Source organism: Cyprinus carpio, chromosome B16 (assembly GCF_018340385.1).
Source record: "Cyprinus carpio isolate SPL01 chromosome B16, ASM1834038v1, whole genome shotgun sequence".
Lineage (NCBI taxonomy): Eukaryota > Metazoa > Chordata > Actinopteri > Cypriniformes > Cyprinidae > Cyprinus > Cyprinus carpio.
Window position 1 is genome coordinate 6,211,219 of NC_056612.1, and position 6,789 is coordinate 6,218,007.

At 42.6% G+C, this 6,789-nt stretch overlaps 1 long non-coding RNA gene across 1 annotated transcript; it reads right to left on the reverse strand.

Moving 5' to 3' along the window:
- Positions 1-2,183: 2,183 nt before the first annotated feature.
- Positions 2,184-2,646, reverse strand: LOC122139946. Its single transcript, XR_006156678.1, has 2 exons — positions 2,375-2,646; positions 2,184-2,223 (listed from the first exon to the last, which is right to left on the reverse strand). It is a non-coding gene; the product is annotated as an uncharacterized LOC122139946 (long non-coding RNA).
- Positions 2,647-6,789: the final 4,143 nt, after the last annotated feature.

A 6,789-nucleotide genomic window follows, 5' to 3' on the forward strand; every position in this document is an offset into this window, starting at 1 on the left:
AAAAAAAAAAATCATGTCTTAGCACTTGGCTGGCAAAAGTCGACATCACCTCAGCTTTCAAAGCTATATCTATATACACTGCACAGGAAATTCTATTTTTTCATACGCTTAGCTTTCGAATGCAAAGCAGCACCAAGATTTTCTGACATGTTATCGGAAACAGCTTATTGGATTTCTCAAACAATTATGCAAAGTAATCCTCATAGGATCTACCCTTTTACACAACTCAAATTGTTCTGAGTATTGAACTCCCTGTTAGGTGTTGCAAGAGTGCTCCTGGTGGAGCAAATGTTTCTCTTTCGACTCCTGTCGGATGCTGCAAGAGCCTCCCGGTCACACAAACCTTGCCTTCCGTCTACCGGCGAGGCTTACCTGTCTGACACCGCAATTAATGAATTCCCGTCAGAAGCTGCAAGCCCGGCCCGGACATCTTACTTTTCTATCCTATGGTCAACGAAGCTTACCTGTCAAAGCCGTGAGCAGAGGTGGGTAGTAACGAGTTGCATTTACTTCATTACATTTACTTGAGTAAATTTTTTTGGGTAACTAATACTTTTGGAGTATATTTAAAGATTGGTACTTTTACTTAAGTACATTTTTAGTAAAAACCACTACCACCACTTTACTACTGCCCACCACCCTCCCCTCAATTTATCTTAATGCAATACAAGTATAAGTTATAAATGCTTCAGTTTATTCCAATCGCGCCATGTACTTTTCTCTTGGCATTGAGCGATACCCATTCGCGAATGATTCAATCTTTTGAGTCAATTCTGTTCAAAAGCTTGATCAAAGCAGTTGGCAAACAAGTGAATTGGTTCATGAATCAGTTTGAATGATTCATTCAGTTCCCTGCCACGTGTGCTGAGTCGTCTGAAGTATGGGTGTAAATCGGATGGTTCGTCACGATATGATACGATATCGATTCTCATATCCTGCGATACGATATTGTGCTGATACCTCAAAAAAATTCCTACGATTACGATTCGATTCAATACAGAAGTATATCGATCGATATATTGATATTATACATCTATTTTAAAACAACCATCTACATTTTTATTAACTCACAAATGCAACCAAAATATATAACATGAACATTTATCTGAAATTTTCACATTGTGTACCTCAGTTGGGACATTTGCAACGAAAAAAAATAGGCCTAAATATATATATATATATTTTTTTTAATAATAATACACAAACACATTGGAAAAACAATTCTGGCTGATACTATGGGCTCAGTGCTAAAAATCTTATTCTACAGGTAACCAAATTATGAGCAATAGCATAAAATAAATACAATACATCAAAGACACAAGTTCAATAAAAACTTTAAAACAGTTAAATAAGCTGCTTTTCAGGTTTTTAAGTTCAGTCTAAAATAAATTTTAAGGTATGGTACAGTAATGTAGTAATCAAATGTAAAATAACTGCATAGTTTTCACTGTATAAATTAAATATATATGATCATTTTTGATTTTACAAAGGTTATTTAGTCAGGAGTAGTGAGCACTTTGACAGCATTAGATTTATTACTAGTTTGCTTTCACTTTAAGAACCAAGCACGGATTTAATATACACAATGCCTTTTCTTTCTGAACTGTTTACGATAAGACATATGGACTAAACAACTGTGTTTACTAGGAAATTCACCAAAACGCGCATTTTGATGTAATTTTGTCTGTATTTATTCATCCATGCACAAAAAAGTGGTTAAGAGAGCTCAATTTAGTGTTTGTGCGGTGCGGCTGTCTGTGTGCGTGCGCTTTCAGACGTGTGCGCTGAAAACTTCTCACACAGCGCTCGACTGTTCCACAAACAATCCCAAGCATCTTGTGCCTTTGAGCAGTCCTAATACCCAAGTCTGATCCTGAGTTTGAACGAGAATGCCACCCTTGGCGGTAATGCATAGACAGACATTATGTGAAAATGTGGAAAGTGCCAAATAAGGTGCCTATTTATATTACAGATATCGATATATTACATGTGGAATTAATGCATCGTATCGTCAGACATCATATCGATGTATCGATCCATATCGATGAATCATTACACCCCTAGTCTGAAGCAGTTCACTCAGAGTTGTAACAAAGTTTAAGAACATCAAGAGCGTTGAAGACGTTGTTATGTTGCCAAATGAACACGTAGATAAACCACTGAAGAAGACCAGGACCACAAAGGACGTTTTTGCATTTTAATTTCTTCTCCAGATGGTGAAAACTGTAAGTATACACAACATGCTCTTAGAAAAACTGAGCTTTAGACAGACGAAAATAAAAGTCGTTCATCAACACTTTAAAATGCATTTCCCAACTAGACAATACAAAAATTACATTACTTAAGATCCTTATAAACACATATATAAACTTACGGCATTGCCTTGACAGTGCTTTAGTGAGAATGGCGACAGATTGCTGACCGTACCATGCTGGATTTCGCCTGCTCTGTTTACCATGAAACCGAAACCGGAAGTTATCGCACCCTAACCGGAATCAAAATGTCCGCTAATATTTTTTAAATAAAACTTACAAATACACATGAAATACTTATAAGAAACTCTTAGAAATGCTTAATTTAAACATTTTAAACCATTTAACTTATTTATTAAATGATTAACTGCCTTAAGGGCAACACATTCCCCGCCTGACCTCTGTGAGGTCACTATCAACAACAAAACTTAGCAGGAATCAGTCCTTTGGCAAAAGAAGAATGACTTCAGTAACTGGTCGCAAAAAGGTCTTTCGAGTGCTTTGGTCATTTACTGTGACCTCGACCTTCCTTACTCGATTGTCCTTCCCAGGGAAAGTTGCCGTGACTCTACTCATGAGCCAGCTGTTCCGTGGAACCTGCTTGTCCTTGAGCAAAACAATGTCACCAACTTGCAGGTTTCGACAAGATTTAGTCCATTTCTGTCTCTGCTGCAATAAAGGCAGGTACTCTCGCCTCCAGCGTGTCCAGAACTGGTTTGCAAGAGCCTGAACTTGTCTCCACTGCTTGGTGTAAAGGTCCTTGTCCAAGAAATCTCCAGGAGGAGGTATAAGGCACCATTTCTGGGTTAGCAGCATAGAGGGAGAGAGAATGAAGGGATTGTCTGGATCAGACGAAACTGGAAGGAGTGGCCTGGCATTTATAATTGCAGACACTTCAGCCATAAGTGTGCACAATACGTCGTGAGTGAGTTGCACCTTACTTTGAAGCAGCATTGAATCCAATATTCTCCGTGCAATGCCGATCATGCGCTCCCAGGAGCCTCCCATGTGGGACGCATGAGGCGGGTTGAATTCCCAACTTCAACCTTGGTCATTCAGGTATAATTGCAGAGCTTTGCCCATTCCTAACTCCTTGGAAGCCCCAATGAAATTAGTGCCACGATCCGATATAAGTTTTTTGGCAGGGCTCTCAGGGCAAAGAAGCGTCTCAGGGCATTTTACACAACTGCTGGTGTCTAAGGACTCAATTACCTCAATGTGCACGGCTCTTGAGCTCATGCAGGTAAACAGGATAGCCCAACGCTTACTTTGTGCATGTCCACCTCTGTTACGTCTGGTGGTTACTGTCCAAGGCCCGAAAACATCAAGGCCGATGTAGCTGAAGGAAGGACATGTTTTCAATCGTTCCGGGGGAAGATCTGCCATGAGTTGCTCTTCCTGCTTTCCCCCGCAGTTTGCGACAGATAACACACTTGTGGATAACTGAATTAACTAGTCTCTTTCCACCGACTATCCACAGACCTTCAGCCCTTATCGCACCTTTTGTTAGGTGACGACCCTGGTGCTTGATCTGTTCATGGTAGTGGCGAGTGAGCAGGACAGAGACATGACTGTCTTTTGGGAGAATTATTCGGTTTTTTTTCAGAGTTCTCGAGCTCTGAGTGTTTGAGTCGACCTCCAACTGAAATGATGCCGTTGTCCAGGACTGGGCTGAGCTTTTGCAAAGGACTTTGTTTGGCGATGGATTTGCCAACGTTAAGGGCAGACAGCTCCTTTGCGAAGGTGACCTGTTGCACTTGTTGGATGATGACACGTTTTGCTTGATCCATTTTCTCTGGTGTACGAGGAAGCTGACATATGTGCCACCCTTTGCATCCATGGTTTGAATTGGAGCCGTTGAAAGATTTTGCCATGTGAATGAGGAAGGCGACTGCACGGACCAAAGACTTGAAGGTGGAGAAGTGCTCAAAGCGCTTACAGGAGACTACTTGAAGGTGAGTGGCACAAGTTCTCACTTGTGGCCTGATTTCACAGTCTTTGTCAGACTCAACTAACTCAAACTTGTCGTTTTCATTTTTTTGTCTCTGGGGTTGAACGACGGATGAAGGAGGGTCCGGGAACCAAGTTGTTTTTGTTAGTTGAGATGCTGTGAGCGAGCGTGATGCGTGATCCGCTGGGTTTTCCTCGGTGCGCACATAGTGCCACTGCTCCGGCTTTGAAGACTGGCGAATATGCTGCACTCTGTTGTGAACATATGTGTAGTATCTTTTTGATTCGTTGCAGATGTAGCCCAAGACCACCCTGCTGTCTGTGTGAAAGCGAACTGCGTCAAACTCTATGTCCAGCTCATTCCTGACAAGATCAGCTATCTCTACAGCCAAGACAGCGGCGCACAGTTCCAGTCTTGGTATTGTGGGCTCTGACTGAGGAGTTAGTTTTGCTTTACCCATGACAAACCCTACCTCAACTTTGTCATTTGGATACAGAGCTCTCATGTAGGCTACTGCACCTATTGCTTTGGTTGATGTGTCTGAAAAGACATAGAGTTCTTTGCGCCTTGCCTGACTGAGAGAGGTAGATGTGTATGTTCTTGGGACATGGAGTTCCCTTAAGTCCTGCAGCGAATCCCTCCAAGCTTCCCATTTGCTCTGCTTATCTTCTGGAAGTGGTGTGTCCCAATCAGAGTTTTCTGAGGTGAGTTCTCTGAGTAGAGCTCTTCCTTGAATGGTGACTGGTGCTAATAAGCCTAGTGGATCGAAGACACTATTAACTGATGACAAGACACCTCGACGAGTAAATGGCTTGTTTGTTGTGGCCACTGAAAACGTGAATGTGTCTGTCATGGTTTCCCAAATTAGGCCTAGACTGCGCTGTGATTGTGTTTTGAAAGGAAGTGGGGCGACCCAGCTATTGTCATCGTCTCTGTACATACTTTCGTCCATAATCTCTAAAAAGAGTGTGTCATCTATGGAGGGAGCTGGCTCATTGTCGTTTTTGCTGCGGTTGAAAACTGATTGTCCCAGACTTTGCTCTGGAGCCTTAGTGTGCCTGTTAATGTGTGGTGTTTCCTTGAGCTGTCGGAAGTTATCACACTGTCCAAAAACTGTGGGGCGGCCATTTTCAAGAATAATTGTTTTGAATGATGAGTTGACTGTGGTCTTGTGGAACTTACCTACACACACCTCCCCGACTATGACCCACCCTAAATCTAGGCGCTGGGCGAAGGGCGCATGATGAGGGCCATTAACTTGTTCCCTTACTTTGTGTGCACGTAAAATATCTCGCCCTAGCAGCAGAAGTATTTCTGCCTTATGGTCTAGCTCTGGAATGTACTTTGCTATGGATTGAAGGTGTGGCTGGTGCCGTGCAGCGTTTGGTGTTGGAATCTCACTTCTTTCATTAGGAATGTCCTGACATTCAATGAGAGGAGGGAGTGGGATTACCACAGACCCATCTAAAGACTCAATGTGAAATCCTTCAGCCATTTTCCCCCCATGTTTCAACGAGGCCTGAACATGTTCTTAGATCATAACTGACTAATTTATGTTTAATGTTGAACAGATCAAAGAACTCTGGCCTGGCTAAGGATCGATTGCTCTGATCATCGAGTATGACATAAGCCTTAACCGCACTGTCCTTGTGACCCTCTGGATACACCATTGTGAGACATATTTTTTGAACAAGAACGACCCCACTGACCTGGACCGCACACTTTGGTGCATGTTGTGATTACTGCGATGCTGTCTGAGATGTCTTTTCCCTCCCCGCCATCCCCTTGTGCGGGAGCAGGAGCCTTGAAGGTTTGTGGTGGAGGGCCAGGGTGCATTACTGTTTTCGTGGCTTGTACTTTCACATTCGGAGCACTTTACTGTGGATTTGCAGTCCCTTAGCGAGATGAGTGTCCGAGGCACAGCACTTGAAACAGATTCCTTTCTCTTTGAGGAAGGCCTTTCTTTCATCGAGCAGTTTGTTCCTGAATGTCCTGCATTTATTGAGTGGGTGGGGCTTATTGTGCAGGGGGCAGTTGCTTTTAAAGTCCTTGCTGGGGGGTGTAATATTAGTTTTATTTACGGAGATGGGTTTGGCGGAGCTAAAGTTTCTCACGTTGGGTCTTTCTAATTTTAATTGCATTTGGCTGTACTGTTTGGTTAAAGCTTGGATCGTTACGTCTCTTAGCTTCTTTGCATATGAACTTGCAAAAGTAACTGAAAGGTGGAAAGCAGTCATGATGATCCTCTTTATATTGTGAACCTAGTGACATCCACTTCTCCTGAATTCCATATTGGAGTTTGTCCACAATTGGCCTGATTCCGCGTGACGTGTCAAGATAGAGAAGACCAGGCAGATACCCATCCTCTTTTGCTCCTTGAATCTCCTGTAACAGATCCCCAAGTTCCCTCAGTTTCACATTATCCTTTACTGTCATTTTAGGAAAACTTTCCAATCTCTGGAAGAGCGATTTTTCGATGATTTCAGGAGCCGCATAACACTCATGGAGTCTGTCCCATGCTTTCTGTAAAGCTACTGCAGGGTTATTGACATACACAGAGCGAATGCGTTTAATTTGACTGCTTGA